Here is an 18736-nt window from a genome sequence, read left to right as displayed (position 1 = left end):
AAAGGGTAAATATAAATGCTGGTGAACCTTTTGAAGGAATGAGCCAGGAGTTCAATTCTAATTCTTTGTAGCAATTATTTTTCCCCCTTGGGAAAGGACATTAAGAACTTTTGCACTGCAATGCCATCTATTTTTTATTGCACCAATGAACAAGTAAGTACATCTTTCCAAACTGCCACTATTCATCACTTTTAAATAAGAATAGATGAGTTTGAAAAGATATGAAGATTCATTAGTCCCAGCTCTAAATATTGCAGGTGAAATTATTTCCATCCACTGTGGCCTACTGCAGACTCAGAGAAATGTTTCATAATATCCTTGAAAATTATGCTTCTGAAGAATGTGCCCCTTTTTTGGACAAATGCAAAGGCCACAAGGCTCTGTGTTTGCTACCCCAGCCTATCCTGTAGACTGCCTGTCTAGCATAACATTCCATCTCGTTGGAAGGAGTCCTTTGTATAGATTGAGACCAACCAAAAAGCAGGGGGAGGAGGAGTTTGAAATTGATATGACATTTTAATGAAGTTGTGTAGCCAGTGGAAAAGTTTTATTAACATCCACTCCCTTCCAACCACATCAACCTCCAGAAACCAGTAAGTGAGGCAGTATTTACTCCTGAGGAAAAGCTGGCACGAGGAGCCCTGAGTTCTCCCGAGCCCTTACCTGCCCAGCACTGTGTTTGGAGATTGACGTTTATTACCATATTCATCATCACAGTGCTCCAAAAGAGTGGATATAATCTGCACATGGAGACAGAGATACGGAGGGCATAAGTGGGTTGAGGTAGGTCAGAGCTCTGGACGCAGGACTAGAACTCCCCCTTGACTCCTTTCTACTAGCCCAACCTTAAGGCTATTCTACACCATACTTGGTGACCCAGCACTATCCCTCAGCATCCTAATCCCTTTGAAGGTCTTCCTCAGGGGTGCCTGGTGGCCCAGTTGGGTAAGCGTCCGACTCTTAATTTGGGCTCAGGTCATGATCTTAGGGTCATGGGTTGGAGCCCTGTGTCGGGCTCCACGATGGGCCTGGAGCCTACTTAAGATTCTCTCTCTCTCTTCCTCTGCCCCCTCACCCCCCCAAAACAAAACAAAACAACCAAACCTCTACCCTAGCATTGCCATTTGGTTGACTGCTACATGCCCTACAGGCCCTAACTGGAAATACCTAACTCTCCCATACATAGGAAGGGCTAGTTCTATATACTTTCTTGTATACAGTCCTACATACATTCCTTGGGGTGGTGTTTTGAGCTGGCCACAGAGAATAAGACATGACTGGGGAGGGGTTACCCTACCTCATTTATGACCTCTATTTTATCTTGCACTTCACTGGGCTTTTGTTACTTGCGTGACGGAGGGCAAGAATGTCTCATGCAGCCTGACTCCCCCACGGTACCTACTCCTGTGCCTTTTACACAGCAGGTGTTCAATACTTATGAGAAGACTGACTGACTAATTGAATGAATTAATGGGGTGATAAAAGCTCACACTGGAGTGTCCTCAGCTGCCAATCTGTTTCTCCCCTTTCACTCACCGTCTATCCCCTGAGCCACTTCACAGACAAAAATGCAACCTCCTTCCCTCTCCTGAGCTCACCCGATGTGCCCTCCACTGTGTCACCTTCCACTGACTTGCCACAATGTAATGAGGGCCTCAGGAGAATGACTCAGCTCAGTGTTGCATCTCGATGTCCCATGATCTTTTCTTCTTCATCATTTGCTCATTGCCAGTGTGAGGGACTCAGATGTTTGCTTTAATGGAAGGGGCGATTATCTAGTATGGACTATACCGTATCTATGTCTATGCCAATAATTTGTATACCTATAAATAAAATACTTTTATATGCAAATTAAATAAATAAAATACATATACATGTTTTCTAGATTCATACTTAAATTCCTGTACATATAAAAGATTTTTAAAACTGTCCCACAGCCACTATCTCATTTGCTTGACCCAGCACCCTGGGAAACCAGCAGGACATGCTGGTCAAGCCTTATCTTACAGGAAGTAAAGGAGAGGTAACCAAGGTCACAGAGCTAGTTAAGCCAGGAGCTGGCAGATGCTTGTCCCACACTCTTTTCACCATGCCACCCACGTCTTCGGTTGTTGGCTGACTTGTTTCCACTCTCAGGGTAAAGGTCCAACACCCATGACTCAGTTTCAGCCTAGCACAATAGGTGTGGATGAACTTGACAAGAGCATCTAAAAGTGTATCCCAGCAGTTTTTTAGCTCACTGGCCTTGAACAGGAAAATTACCTGAAATATTTAGCATTTTGGAAAATCCCACCTCGCTGAAGTCTCATCAGAATTGGACACTCCCCGTTCATTCGTGTGTGAGGACTTGGGGGGGATGGAGGTAGCATAAGAAGCAAATGTCATGGGAGCTTCCAGAAGTCTTCTGCCCCAGCGAGGGCCATGGTTGAATACGGCCTGAGAACAACCCCACAGCCGGCATGGCTGGGGCGCAGGTCGAGAGCTGATGGGACAGGTGCTCCGTTTTGAGAGAGAAGGAAGTTCATCCAGGAGGGAGTGGGGGCTGAAAGCGCGTTTAGCGGAAGACAGAAAGGACAGGTGTGGCAGAGACCTGGCTGGGCGATGCGGCATTGCTGGGTCCAACTGCGATGTGCATCTGGGGACCATTTCGATCCTCAAAACATGCATGTAGGCCTTGTTTTTATTTAATTCAGTTTTGTTACTGTTTTAAAATTATTTTTTCATGAATCCATTTTCCTGCGTGTTAAACAGAGACAAACTTACTACTGAACTATGGACACGGAGAAAAAGTTTCAATTTCTCTAAGCCTCCTATTTCCACTTTTGGGAAATAGAAAGACTCTAAGCCGCCAGAGCACTGCCGCGGGGACAAAATGAGATGATCGTAGTGAGACCTCTGGGGACAGTGCTTGGCATAGAGCAGTTGCTTTGTTATCTGTTTTCTGGGTGAGTTTTAATGTGCTTCTGTCCTTCATACTAAACAGACACATTCACAACTGTCTTGATTCCCAAAGTCCAGATCTCCTGGAAACACTGACAGTCCTCTCTTCAGTCTAGAGACTAGATAGATGATAGGCAAGAAAGGGGAGGTGGGTAGAGAGAGATGGAGAGAGAGACAGATGGAGAAATTATGTTTTTCTTTTTTTTTTTTTAATTTCTTTTCAGTGTTTCAGAATTCATTGTTTATGCACCACACCCAGTGCTCCATGCAATACGTGCCCTCCACAATACCCACCACCGGGCTCACCCAACCTCCCACCCCCTCCCCTCCAAACCCCTCAGTTTGTTTCTCAGAGTCCACAATCTCTCGTGATTCATCTCCCCCCCCAATTTCCCCCAACTCACTTCTCGTCTCCATCTCCCCATGTCCTCCATGTTATTTCTTATGCTCCACAAGTAAGTGAAACCCTATGATAATTGACTCTCTCTGCTTGACTTATTTCACTCAGCATAATCTCTTCCAGTCCCATCCGTGTTGACACAAAGGTTGGGTATTCATCCTTTCTGATGGAGGCATAACACTCCATTGTATATATGGACCATATCTTCTTTATCCATTCATCCGTTGAAGGCATCTTGGTTCTTTCCACAGTTTGGTGACTATGGTCATTGCTGCTATGAACATTGGGGTACAGATGGCCCTTCTTTTCACTGTATCTGTATCTTTGGGGTAAATACCCAGTAGTGCAATTGCGGGGTCATAGGGAAGCTCTGTTTTTAATTTCTTAAGGAATCTCCACACTGTTTTCCAAAGTGGCTGCACCAACTTGCATTCCCATCAACAGTGTAAGAGGGTTCCCCTTTCTCCACATCCTCGCCAACACTTGTTGTATACTGTCTTGTTAATTTTGGCCACTCTAACTGGTGTAAGGTGGTAGGTATCTCAATGTGGTTTTGATTTGAATCTCCCTGATGGCTAATGATGATGAACATTTTCTCATGTGTCTGTGAGCCATTTGTATGTCTTCTTTGGCGAAGTGTCTGTTCATGTCTTCTGCTCATTTTTTGACGTGAGAGAATCTCAAACAGTCTCTCTGTTGAGCCCAGAGCTCGACACGGGGCTTGATCTCATGACCCTGAGATCATGACCTGAGCCAAAATCAAGAACCAGACGTTTACCAGAGTGCACCACCTAGACACACCCCCTCCCAAGCCCGTAAAGAAATTAAAGTGAGAGAGGGGAAGAAGGAGGGAGAGAGATGGGAAGGTAGATGGAGATTTACGGATAGGGAATTGAAAAATTGTTCTTGACTGACCCCCACCTCCAAGAGACATTACCTTGGAATCCCTCTAAATCCAAAGCCTGGGTAATTGCAAATGGCATTTGGACATGGGAGACTTTGCTGCAGATCCTGGTGATTTCTGTTTCTTTCTTGTTACTGAGTAATGAGATATTGCAGGAAAATGGAGACCCTAAGTAAGGAAGAAAAAATTTTAAACCTACTCAGATAAAAATGGGCCCAAATGAAAACTGGAGAACAAAGAGTTTGTATTTTCCCCATCTAACTGTACATTTTCAACCCTCTATCTCATCATGACTTCAATAAAGAACTCTTCCCCTCTCCCTGTACCTCCTCTCCCCTGCCTCTTGTGCCTATGACCTCAGATTTTATGTGTAGCTGGGAGGTAACTGAAATTCATGTTTATGTGGAAACCAGGAGTGCTAAGGTTCACACAGTGGGAGTGGGATAGAGTCTGCTAGGCATAGGTTCTTGGAAGAAAGAGCTGGGTAGAGCAAAGGCCATTGAGACTGGATAGCCTGAAATAATTGGCGTCTCCCCTACACCTGGAGAAGGAAAGAATCTCAGGAAACAATGTCCTCATTGGCCTTTATCAATGCATGGAGGGCATGTGCAAGAAATGGACATGACAAGTTTGAACCAGACAAGTGACTCAACATGTTGCTGACTTGGGACTGGTGACAACTATTTATAGAATTTATGCCCACTCATGGGAACTGGCTTCGTTTCCCCCAGCCAGTTCCCTGGAAGAAAAGTTTCATTCCCAAACTTTTCCAATTATCAGAAACCCATATTTTTTTTTTTAAAGATTTTATTTATTTATTTATTTGACAGAGAGAGAGATCACAAGTAGGCAACAAGGCAGGCAGAGAGAGTGGGAAGCAGGCTCCCTGCTGAGCAGAGAGCCCAATGCAGGGCTCAATCCCAGGACCCTGAGACCATGACCTGAGCCGAAGGCAGAGGCTTAACCCACTGAGCCACCCAGGCACCCTAGGAACCCATTTTTAACCACAAAGCATTTCATGCCCAGCTCCATGATTATAACTGTAGCTAACATTTTATCATGTGCCAAGCCTTGCTTATGTGCTTTCTGTGTATTGATTCTGTTAATGTTCATTCCATCCTTATGAGGAAATAGTATCATGGCATTTTCCAGAGGAGAAAGCCAAGGTAAGGGGAAGTTAAAGAGCTTGCCCAAAGTCGTGGCACAGGTAAAGGGGTCCTGAGTTATGGCCCAATTCTACAGTCTCTGCTCTTAATAGCTGTGCTATCCTTTCTCCTAATTGTAGGTGAACTTTCACTGCAAAACAGGACAGAAGTCACATGAAGACAAGAAGATTCCATATACATCCAGCAAAGCTTTTAAATTAATCCTATACGCCTGAAAACATAATACACTGGAGGTATTATGTATTTGATCCATAAACAACACTTGAAACAGCACATAGCGGTGTAGACTTCTTCTATCAGTCCTTGCCCTGTCAAGGCATGGCCCGACTACCGCCACGCCCACATGGCCCCAGGGTTTGCTGTTCCAAGACCCTATCATATTCTCTGGGACCTTGGCTATATATTGGTCATGTACTTGGGGTCAGGGATTGTCTTCTATGTAATTGCAATTTATGCACTCATCACTTCTTGCCCATAATAGGTGCTCAGTAAATATTTTTTGAGTGAATGAATGCATAGTTCTGCGTCTAGCTCCTGCCTCATCCCACTGAGTGTATTTGCAAGTACAGATGGTTTGCAAACAACTAGCTTACAAGGCCTAACCAATGATCATACTATCTTTTAAGAGGGTGAGCTAGAGTGCCTGGGTGGCTCAGTAGTTCCGGCGTCCGGCTCTTGATGTCGGCTTAGGTCATGGTCTCAGGGTCATGAGACTGGGCTCCACATCCCGCTCTGCACCAAACTTGGAGGCTGCTTGTCTCCCCTCTCCCTCTGCTCCCCCCCAACTTGTTCTCTCTCTCAAATAAGTAAAATCTTTTTTACAAAAAATTTAAAAAACGAGTTTACCTTAAATAGAGAGTACCTGGGAGTGTGCAGCAGCGCCCCCTAGAGGGACCAGTATAAAAAGCATGGCACAAGGTGGGTTCCTGGAGCCCTTTTCCTGGGCCTCTAGTAAGGTAGCTCTTTGGGGATGGAAATGGAATGGACATTATGGTCTATGAGGGGTCAATGTCAGCAAATACCTTCAGTGAAGATGGCAAGTTCTTTGGCCAGGCCCGGTCTGAGGGTGCTGAGGTCATGAGTTTCATGTGGAACCTAGGACCGAGTAGGAAACACCTTCCTCAAACCATGAGAATCATGTTGGCTATTAGAAGGATGACTCGAGGTGGTCAAGCTGCCGAGGCATCTGACCTGACTGGTTGTGTAACAGAGTTTGCAACTTCGGGTCAAATTCTGGCCAACCCATAGGGAATCTTCCCCTCCCGGTCTTACGGGTGTGACACCGGACACTGTGGGGTCACGGGAGCCTTGGGGGGATGCACTGGAGAGACCAGTGCATGTCTGTGTTCACAGCTCTTGGGTCTTCCCCCTGGGGGGTGTTTGGGGCTTTGAAGTTGCCCCCTCTCACTACAAGAAACAGCTAAGAAACCCCAGGGGGCCCAGCCTGAGCCCAGGATGGGATAAATAAGAGTTCTCCAAAGAGAGCAGGGTCTGGGTTATATTATTAAAAATGATCCACGTGGGGCGCCTGTGTGGCTCAGTGGGTTAAGCCTCTGTCTTCAGCTCAGGTCGTGATCCCAGGGTCCTGGGATGGAGCCCCACATCTGGGGTCTCCACTCAGTAGGGAGCCTGCTTCCCCCTCTCTCTCTGCCTGCTGCTCTGCCTACCTGTGATCTCTCTCTCTGTCAAATAAATAAATAAAATCTTTTTAAAAATCCATGAAAATTGGATAGCAAATCACTGATGTTGAGATTTTTTGATCTGGAATTTGATTACATCTTAAGACCCCAATTATTGTTCTTCACATCCTAGTATGAGTGTCCTAACTACAGAGGGCCGATGCAACACAGAGAAAGGGATACAGAGAACGTGCCCAAGAAGTGTCCCATTATGGTAGCCTTATATCAGAAAGGACTGAGCTTGAATCCTTGCTCAGAAAGCCCGTTCTTAGCTGACAATGTCCTTGTCCTTCTCTGTGATCTGACATTCCACTCACCTTTATGTCACCACTTGTGACCTTGGGATAGCTTTACCTTACCAAACGAGTCCCGGTGACCAGCCTGTGCATTCAGCAGAGCTGCACCTATTAGTCATTGCCTATTAAAACTTTAAACTTCTCAAAAATGAGAAGCAGAGAAAACCAGCATGGTCGTCGTGTGTCGGATATACACACAGAATCAACTGTTTGATTTCTAGTAGAAATAAATCAAAAGCAGACAATTCCCTTGACCAGAGATGAGGCGGTGTCTGGAGCCAGAGAGCGGCAGGTTGCTGAGTCTAAAGTGCACATAAAATCCAATTGTGAGTTGGCTGACCACAGAACACGACTGGATTCACTTACTGCTAATTAGGATGAATAAAAAGAGACACTAGGCGATGTGAAGCTTGGGATTATGGGTAGTGAAAGCCACTTGATGGGAGGAAACCAATTTCTTCTGGTGTTTTGGAAAATCACTTCGTACGGAGTCTGGTCCGTTATTTATGTCCTGAAATGTGCACGCAAGAAGGACAAAACGTATTCTGATAAAACTACACCCCGGGAAGCCCAATCTGAAGGGGTCTTAAGGGTCCAAGCTGGGAAGGGTGAGTGGGTTTGGCTTTCTATTAAAGAATGGATCTTCTGTTCCTGGCCTGTCTAGAAAGACATTTTTCCTTCTGCCCCAAGTGATAAAATGCATGCCATGGAACAACACTCTGGATATTGTCAGTGGAGGCTGGAGTGATGGCCCGATGGCCCACTTGGTTATTGATCATTTTATTTGTACCTCCTGGTGCTAAGTTCTCTTTCTTGGGGTGATTTCACCATCCCTCTACTCTGTTTAGAAAGGAAATGAACTGCCAGGCTCATGTAAGCTAGGAGTGGCTGTCGGGAGGTGTGAGGCCAGAAGAAAGCAGCTAGACGGACTGCTGGTTAATGCCATAAAGGAATCTTTATGTGGGAATTCTTTCTCCATTATGTTGGCACATCCCTTTCCCCCACTTTCTGGCCAGCAGTGATATGGGAGAGTTATTTTAATCTTAACTCTATTTAGAGGATTGGAGTGTTCCAAAGAGAAGGAGAGTTTTGCTGAGTATTTTAAACAATTGATTCCAGATGGATTCTCTTTGTATCGTTTTTGGAATTATCTTCTCTAAATGAGTTCTAAAGATAGAAGGTACATATTCACCAAAGATTGAAGGATGCTGAAATATTCAGCAACGAGGATGGTAAATGTTGCTGTATTCAGGTGTCACTTTGGGTAAATTGTTTCTGTTCTCATTTTTGTTTTGTTTTGTTTTGTTTTTCCTGGTGCTTCTATGACACGTCAGAGACACCAATCCTCACAGGGTAGGGATTACAGGATAAATTCGCAGGATGACTTATCCACATCACTGCCCAAGTACACACTTTGAAAATATTGTGCAATGATAATAAATGATTTTTATTTCAAATAAGTTTTAGGAGTAATTTTTTAATTTAAATTCAATTAGTCAACATATAGTACATCATTAGTTTCAGCTGAAGTGTTCAGTGATTCATTTGTTGTGTATAACACCCAGTGCTCATCACATCACGTGCCCTTCCTTAATGCCTGTCACCCAGTTACCCCATCCCCCCACCCATCTCCCCTTCTGCAACTCTCACTTTGTTTCCCAGAGTCAAGAGTCTCTCATGGTTAGTCTCCCTCTCTAATTTCTTCTCATTCCCTTTTCCCTCCCTTCCCCTATGGTCCTCTGTGCTGTTTCTTGTATTCCTCACATGAGAGAAACCATATGAAATTGTCTTTCTCTAATTGATTTATTTCACTTAGCATAATACCCTCCAGTTCCATCAATTTTAATGAGAAATGTGTGTGTGTGTGTGTGTGTCTGTTTGTGTGTGAGGAAGAGAGAAAGAGAGATAGAGACAGAGAGAGACCCACAGAGATTGTGAGCAGAGAGAGATTCTAGTGAAGAAGCCAAGATTTAAAACCAAGGTCTGGCAACCATAAAAAACCCCGAAATCTTGCCATTTGCAACAACATGAAGGGAACTAGAGAGTATTATGCTAAGCGAAATAAGTCACTCAAAGAAAGACAATTACCATATGATTGCTCTGTTATGAGGAAGGGCAGGGGTTCGTGGGGGGAGGGGAGGCAAAAATGAAACAAGATGGGACCCGGGAGGGAGACAAACCATAAGAGACTCATAATCTCAGAAAACAAACTGAGGGCTGCTGGAGGGGTTAGGGAGGGATAGAGTGGGTGGGCGATGGACATTGGGGAGGGTATGTGCTATGGTGAGTGCTGTGAATTGTCCCAGTGCCATGAATCAGTCACAGTGCTGTGATTGATGATTCACACACCTGTACCCCAAAACAAATAACACATTATATGTTAATAAAATAAATAAATAAATAAAACTAAACCCAAGGTCTGATTCCCACTCGTGTTCTTCTGCACAACGCCCCTTTCTTTTAAATGGTTATCATCAAATAATCACCTGCAAAGGTGGGAGTCAAAACAAAGGCAAGAGCGCCAGCCTGCTCAAATAGAGTGAATGCCAGTCGTCAACTTCCAGCATGGCTGTAACTGCAGAGGGAGGACCACCAGTCATCAGTTGAAGGTCCTGAAACTCTGCATCCTTGCTCTGCCTGTGGTCAGAGTGGAATTGCATGTGTTGTCCTGCTTTGTGCCATCAGACATGGATATCTTGGCCACAATGGATTGAACCAGAGATTGGTTCCTTGACTAAAACCCACATGACATAGGTGATAGCCCAGTAGCTCACAAGATGGTCAAGGACCAGATGAATGTGCTTCTGTTTGGGTGAAGATTAGTGAGCCCAATGAGGGAGCCTCTTTCTGGAGGAACTGAACGAGTAATACAAGAACTAGAAGGGGCGCCTGGGTATCTCAGTTGGTTAGCGTCTACCTTTGGCTCAGGTCAGGATCCCAGGGGAAATCCCTCAGCGGATAGTCTGCTTCTCCTTCTCCCCCATCCCTGCTCATGCTCTGTCTTGCTATCTCTAATAAAATGTTAAAAAGAAATGCAAGAGATAGAAGGAAGAAATAGAGGCAGGGCAGCCATGGAGGAAACCCAAGAGTACAGAGAGAAGCGGCCAGAGTAGTTCAGTGTCAAGAATGGCGAACTCACAGGAGCAGGTCTCAGTGCTATTGACAGAAAGGGCAAGAGGGTGCCAGGGCTCCTGAGGATCAGGAATCGGGCTTCCATTCCTTGGGGCATCTACTGTGGGAGAGCGAATGTAGTTTTCTGATCCTCCTCACTTCCGCCAAATGTTCCCTGCTAATTTCCCATTCACTTGGGGTCTTTCAAGGCTGTCTCTCCTCCTTGTGACCTAAAAGAATTCAGTGGTAATAACTATAATAATTAAATACTTACTATACATTAAATAATTAAGCAGATTGTTTTAGTTAATCATTTCTTTTTATTTATTTATTTATTTATTTGACAGAGAGAGATATCACAAGTAGGTGGAGAGGCAGGCAGAGAGAGAGGGGGGAAGCAGGCTCCCCGCCGAGCAGAGAGCCTGATGCGGGGCTCCATCCCAGGACCCTAGGATCATGACCTGAGCCGAAGGCAGAGGCTTTAACCCACTGAGCCACCCAGGCACTCCTAGTTAATCATTTCAAAAACACTATGAGGGGTGCCTGGTGGCTTAGTCAGTTAAGTTTCCAACTCTCGGTTTTAGTTCAGATCATATCTCATGACCTCGGCTCAGGTCCTGGGATCCAGCCCCGTGATGGGTTCCGTGCTCAGCGGGGAGTCTGCTTGAGGATTCTCTCTCTCTCTCTGCCCCACCCCCTGCTTGTGTTTTCTTTCTCTCTCTCTTGCTTGCTCGCTCTCTCAAATAAATAAATAAATAAGTCTTTAAAAAAACTATGAAATAAATAAGTATCATGATGATGACACCCATTTTGTAGATGAGTAAACTGAGGCAAACGGGGGTCAAGTCAACTGCAGCTTCATACTGAATTCAGTAAGTCCCAGGAATTAATCAGTTAACTGAAAATTGAAACAAGGAATTGTTAAAAACAGGTTCATGCATACCTTAAACATTCTATTTTTTTAAATGTGTAATGTACGTCAGTCTGACAAAGACTTTTCTTTCGGTAGAAGTTGCTAATGGAATTCAGGGCTGTTTTTCTGGCAGAAACCACACATATAATATATGCTTAACAATTTCTGGTTTCAGTTTCTCGATGCAAAATAAATCTAGAGACATGTGAAATAATCCGACACAGAATCTTTCTCAATTTCTTTTCTGCTTTCTATAATCTTCTACAGATATTTTTCCAACATCCAACTTGCATGGCTCACTCTTGTCTGGTCCTTCCAAAGCATTCAGCCTAACGTTCACCAAGAGAAAAAAGGCATGCACCTTTTTTCATACTCCATTTCATCATTAGTTACATTTGTTTAAATTATGTGATGATATTGGTATTAAGAGATGTAAGAACTGGGGCGCCTGGGTGGCTCAGTGGGTTAAGCCTCTGCCTTTGGCTCAGGTCATGATCCCAGGGTCCTGGGATCGAGCCCCGAATTGGGCTTCCTGCTCAGTGGGGAGCCTGCTTCCTCCTCTCTCTCTGCCTGCCTCTCTGTCTACTTGTGATCGCTCTCTCAAATAAATAAATAAAATCTTAAAAAAAAAAAAAGATATGTAAGAACTAATTCTTAGAAACTCATCTGGTAAAAGCAGAAAGAAACAAAGGATTCTATTTCCATACGGCGGCAACTAGATGTATCATCTTGGTTGCTCCTATAGAATCTATGACCCCTCCCCATGAACCCGGAGGAGAATCGGTAACTTCCTTGGCAGAGTATGGCAAAAATGAGGCTTTGTGACTTCCACACGTAACTCCTAAAAATGCCACGCACATCTACCTTGTTCTGCACCCTGCAGAGATGCAACATGGGAAGGAGCCAAGGCCCTGAGCGAAGCCCCAGCTGATGCCAGCATCAGCGAGCCAGCCATGTGAGTGAGCTCTACTGAAAGCAGATCCTGCAGGCCCAGACGAGCCCCTCTTCTACCTTACACCATGTGTGGAGAGAGGAGCCCTCTCTGCCGAGCACTTCCCAATTACAGATTAGTGAACGACATAAAAGACCATTATTGGAAGCCAGTCGGTTTAAGTAGTTTGCTGTGCCGCAGTAGATAACTCCAATGAGTGTTTTGGGTATCATTAGTATGTTTTGCAGAGGGAATGGAGGACATAAATCAACTAGTGGGTCTGCTCAGTAAACGTCCTGTGTAACTCTTTCATGATTAAGAGCTAAAGCTGAGCTTTGATCCCAGCAGTCTGAATTCAGAATTATATTACTATATTCCCCCCCACAAAAAGGTAAAAGTCCTTACTAAACCATATATAGCAGTTCATAATAATTTGCTTTGATTTCTTAACTCCATGCTTGTAGGCAAGCTCTTAATATTTACAGGGTTCAAGGCAGGAGTACAAATACCAGAGGTCTAATATTTAAAAGTTAAAAATGAAGTTAAAAACTCTCAAATAAGTTTTATCCTCTTAACCTGAAATCTAAATTTCAGGTTGAGTTCGTGGATGCCATGACTATACCCCTTTTCTTTTTACCCCTGGATTCTCTCCTTACCACAAGGGCTTTGGTCACAGGTGTGTGACCTCCAGCTCATACACCCCAGCTTCATTCACACATCCTCCTGCCCTCTCAGCCACCTCTTGGCCAGGCCCAGGTCCTAGGCCTAGGGATGGTCCTGCGGGAGGACGGTCAGCCCTAGAAGAATACACCCAGGAAAGAGGTCTATGCGAGCTCAGGAAGTAGATATGTGCAATTTGGGTAGAAACTTCTGGGATGTTAGTGCTTAGAGTGGATTCTAAATTGAGAAGCCAGCTCTGGCTGGACTCTGGGTGGACACATACCCTTGGCTGAGTCTCCTTGTGCCATGTGGAGGGGTGCAGCTAGAGGGGACTGCTAGTGAGGGACACATGACAGGAGCGCCTCTTCGCAGCTCTAAGGACAGGACTAACTCCACCTCCAAACCCTCTCCCCCACCGTCTTTCGTCTTTCACCATGTCTGGCTCATGATTGAGGATCAATAAATATTTACCAGATAAAAGTAACCTTGTTCCCAAAGGCAAATTTTACCTTTCTAGTCTTGGGTGCTGCTGGGGTTTAAGACTGTCAGCCCTGAATGAGGTCATAAAGCTGGGACAGGAGCCAGACTCCCACACATCTCTGAGCACAGCTAAAATTGATTCTAAGTGACTCCAAGAGCAGGCATGGCGGGTGAGAATTAGATTGGGCTCCATAAATGGTGACACAAACAAGCACCAGACACCTGGGAATGAAACCCTGAGCACTGAGTGTCCCAACCTCTTGTCCTGACGGTGAATTTTCCATTGACACTGACAAATGGCTCTCATCTCCCCCACACCCATGCCTACCTCCCTCCCCAAGTACACATACTCTTCTGGTAATGACAACCAAGTAGCAAGGAAATGACTAGAGCTAAGGATGTAAAATGCAGCACTTAAGCATTTAGGATATTTATTTAAATAGGACTACTGGGCCTGTTTATTTCTTCAGAGTAGCCTCTGTAGAAAAGCCTTCCAGGATGCCACCCCCCCACCGCCCTAGTAATGGTAATGGTGCAGGGTCACTTCCCAGACCTTCTAAACGTGTTTATGTCATAGACATAAACCCTCCTACTCTGTCTGAGAGCAGTTTCAAAGTGCATTCTCCACTACGTCCAGAAAAATCATCACCCATGGACATAGTTGCTTTAATCCATTGGAGGTAGGGTTTTTAATACCATTTTAGTCCAGATACAAAGGACTCGAGTCATAAAGTCTTATAAAAAAATAGTTTGCCCGCCGTTTTGATGAAACTTCATTCTACAAGCCTCAGAAAAAAAGACCAACATAAGTTATACCCCAGGGTATTTTAAGTAAAAGTGGGAAAAAGAAATAAAAGAACATTTTCAGCTCAAAGTTCTGTCAATAAATTTATTTGGCTTTTATTTGGAAAGGCATTAATGCAAATTCTTCATAAACATGGCTAGGTAAAGATTTCTAATGGAATAGAACTTGCTCAGGCATAATTCCCAAAGGCTGTAATTCAAACGTGCTCTCCGAATTCTGTTTCCTGTAAGGCTATCAGGTCTGAGGCAAACAGCAAAGATTAAATCTGTGAGAAATAAATGTCACACTCTCTTCCTGAATAGTCTTCTGACATTTAAGATGTCCATCCACTTCAGGAAACCCGTCTCTGCCTAAATTCGTGATTGGTGCTTTGGGCATAGATGTCAACAAAGAATTATATAAATTGATGTTTTATTTATTTTCTTTTTAAAGATTTTTTTATTTATTTACTTGAGAGAGAGAGAGAGAGAGAATGAAGGGCAGAGGGGAGAGGAGAAGGGGGGGTGAAGAATCTCAAGCGGCCTCCTCGCTGACCACAGAGACCAATGCAGGGTTCAGTCCCTGAGCCAAAACCAGGAGTCAGAGGCTTAACTGACTAAGCCACCCAGGTGCCCCTATAAATTGATGTTCTAAAAGGTACTTTCCTCTTTAGAGATTTTGAGAGAGTTTCGTGAATTCCAGGAAAAAAGTAAACCATAGAGAGGTAACATTAATTATTAACTATAAGTTAGTTGTTCTCTGCCATATGTCCATAGAAAGCTAAAATGTAAGAGAATGATTCTTATTCCCTCATTCCCAAGGTTATGTTTGCCTCTTTTTCCTGTTGTGAACAGTTTTTTGTTTTAATTTTTTTCTTCCATGATTATTATTTTTTTTAATTATAACTTTTCCAAAGGAGAATTATACGGGGTCCTGGAAGTGATGGGAAGTGAGAGATACAGGAAAGGAAAGAATGGTCCCCCAAATGTGTCCAAATTTCAAGCCTTGAAACAGGGAACTGTGTCGCTTTATATGGCAAAGGAGAGAAACATAAACATTTTCCGCTATATCCTGTTTTCAAGAGATGAAATTTAAGTATAAATACACAAATAATTTATTTTTAAAGATTTTATTTTTTATTGGGCAGAGAGAGAGAAAGCACAAGCAGGGCAAGGAGCAGAGGGAGAGGGAGAAGCAGGCTTTCTATCGAACAGAGAGCCCGATGTGGGCTCGATCCCAGCACCCTGGGATCATGACCTGAGCCGAAGATAGATGCTTAACGACTGAGCCACCCAGGTGCCTCAAAACACAGATAATTTAAAAGTAAAAGGAGGAGGTGCACCTGGGTGGCTCAGTCAGGTAAGTGTCTGACTCTCGGTTTTGGTTCAGGCCATGATCTCAGGGTGCTGATATCAAGCCCCACGTCGGGCCCTGTGCTCAGCAAGGAGTCTGCTTCTCTCCCTCTGCCTCTGCCCACCCCCACTCATGTTCTCTTGTACTTTCTCTCTCTCTCTCTACCTCTCAAATAAATAAATAAATAGAGGAGAAAATGTGTACCATTGTAAATTAAAAAAAAAAAAACTATAAGAAAACTGGTATGGCAAAATTAATATTGACCAGGTAAACTCCCATACCAGAGATAAAGAACATTTCATGATGAAGAAAAGATCAAGACGCAATAAACCTATATATATATATATATATGTATACTTAAAAGCAGAGCTTTAAAACACATGAAACAAAAACTTACTAGCTAAACAGAGAAATAGAGAAATCCACAACCATAAGGAAGTAATTGATCATAACATGTAAATTTTTGAAAAATATGTAAGGATATAGATTTGAACACTATTGACCAGTTTGTCATAATAGAAATCTATAGGATATCATGCCCAGCAATTGCATGAACATGTATTTTTTTCAAGAGTTCATGGAAGCCTCATGAAATGCAATACATTAAATGCAACCACAAACTAATTGTCCCTCCTCTCATTAAAAGGTAGAATTCATTTTCCCACTTTTTAAATCTGAGCCGGTCTTATGTCTTCTTTGACCAATGAAGTACGGCAGAACTGATGTTCCACTACTTATGAGTCAAGACCTCAGAGGCCTTGACCCTCTGTCCCCACGCTTTTGCAATGTGGCTGCGAGGGCGCCATGGCTAACCTCTGAGCCTGAAAGAGAAGCCCAGCCCCACCAGTGTCCCAATGGTGCCCAGCCCCAGCCAACCCTCCAAATGAACACAGTCTCAGAGTGAGATCAAAAGAAATTAGCATAAGGCTCACCCAGACAACCAACAGAATCATGAAATAATAAATTACTGTTTTTATACCACTAACTTTTAAGGTGGCTTGTTTTTTGGGGTAGCTTGTTATAAAGCAGTAGATCTGTGATACTCTTAAGAAAGACCATGTACTTGACCATAAAATCATCTCAATAAATTTCAGTGGATTTAAATTATATGAAGTATTTTCTTCACCACAGTGAGTTAAATGATAAATATTATAAATTGAGAATGAAAAGATATCTAGGAAGTTTACAGATATTTTTAAGTTAAGCACATCATTCTAAATAATTTATGGATCAAAGAAGAAAGCACAAGGGAAATTATGAAGTATTTTAAACAGGATGATAGGGAAAACAGTAGTCAAGATGTATAGAATGCAATTAAAACAGCACCTAGAGGGAAATTTGTAGTTTCATGGGCTTATATTAGACAAGAAGAAAGCTTTTAATTCCATTGATCTAAACCTACACCTTAAGAAGTTAGACAAAGAAGAAAAAATGAAACCCAAATTTCAAAGAATGAAGGAAAAATACAGTCATAATTGACAGATGCGGATCTGACTGTGTATGTAGAGAACACCGGGAAAATAACAACAAAAACCTTGGAGAATAATGAGAGAATTTAGTGAGGTCTCGGGATACAAGGTCTACATTGAAAGATCAATATATTTCCACCTACTAGCAATAGACAGATATAATAAAACATCATTCACAAAAACATAAAAATATGAAATACTTAGAATAACTTTAACAAGAGAAGTAAAGGAACTCCACCCTTTAAGCTATAAGATGAGATTGAGATAAATCAATGAAATCCTAAATAAATGTCTATGCATTAAAAGCTTCAATACTGTTACACATATTTGCCCTTAATTTCATGTTTAACTCCAGTAGAATTTTAAGCAAGAGGCCAGCATGCTGGCCAAAGCAGTCTATCTTGGTCTGTGTGGGGCAGGGGGTTGCTTCAGCCTCACCCCATAATCTAGGATTCTCTAGAATCCTAGAATCCTAGATTTCCAGAATCCTAGAATTCTAGATTCTCTAGGGTGTCTTGTTCTTCAATAGTAGTTAGTTGTTCTTCTTGTAAGGAGAGCTAAGTTGGGAGAAACCTCTGCCGCCCTCCTGGTTATCTTCTTTAGGAAGCTCTCTCTGAACTCTCAGTTTGGGTCGTTTGTTCCATTCTATGCAGTCTTTTAATGGCATCAAAGTGCTTAAACCTCTTCATTGAACTGCCAACTTACTTGACATCATCCTCCCTGAGATCATAAACTTTGTGAGATCAACCTCTTATCCCCTGTTCCCAGGCAGCCTTCCTTCATTATCACCTCTCAATCAACCCCTTGGGTTTGCTGCCACTGTGCCACACTTTTTCTTGTCCCCCCATTATGACTGACCCTTCTGAATTCTTCCTTATCTCGTTATGGGTGGCAGGCTCCACCGCCCATCTGGGGAGCTGGTGCTTCTTGATATACCCACCTGGAGCAGCCAGGGACCCCATTGCGTGTCTGGGTCACAGGACTTTAAACAATGGCATAAGGGGGATCATGCCCCTTTGTTGTCTTAAACCAAGAATAATGAATAAGGAGGGGGAGGAAGAGAAGTAAGTTTCTTGAGGACCGCAGCTAACAAAACCAATCACATGGTGAAGGGCATAGTTAAATGGAATTACTTTTTCTTCTCCTGGTCTCTGAATCTGTGCCTTGGCTCTTCTTATTAAATCTTGACAGTCCCAAGAGTATCATGGAAAGTGTGCCCTGTAGAGAATTTCCAGCTTCCATTCACATAGTTCTTGTCGTCACAGCAGCTTCTGGGCAGATGTCCTGTGTTCCCAAAGCCCTTGTACAGCTGTGATGAGGATCTAGAAGTATCACTGTATAAGACGTTTCTCCCCATGGTTCTACTCACCCACAGCTGATGCCCCTTCCGTGGTTCAGCAGCTCAGTTAAAGATTCCTGCCTCATAGCTCCAGAGGGCAGGATTTTAAAACACCCAGGTCACCACGCTCTACCTACAAACATTAGGCTCCATTTCCCTATGCATCTTGGAGCAAACCTCTTTTTTTTACTTGCAGCCCTAGAAAAAGATAATTTTCCCCTGAAAGGCCATGTTGCATATAGAAAAGCTTCTCAGAAACTTGAAAAAGTTACAAGAAAATTAAGTGACCACTAACTTGTTTTAGAAAATCA

Source organism: Martes martes (genome assembly GCF_963455335.1).
Source record: "Martes martes genome assembly, chromosome: 5".
In the NCBI taxonomy this organism is placed as follows: domain Eukaryota; kingdom Metazoa; phylum Chordata; class Mammalia; order Carnivora; family Mustelidae; genus Martes; species Martes martes.
The sequence above is the reverse complement of the archived record's forward strand: the minus strand, read 5'-3'. Positions refer to the sequence as shown.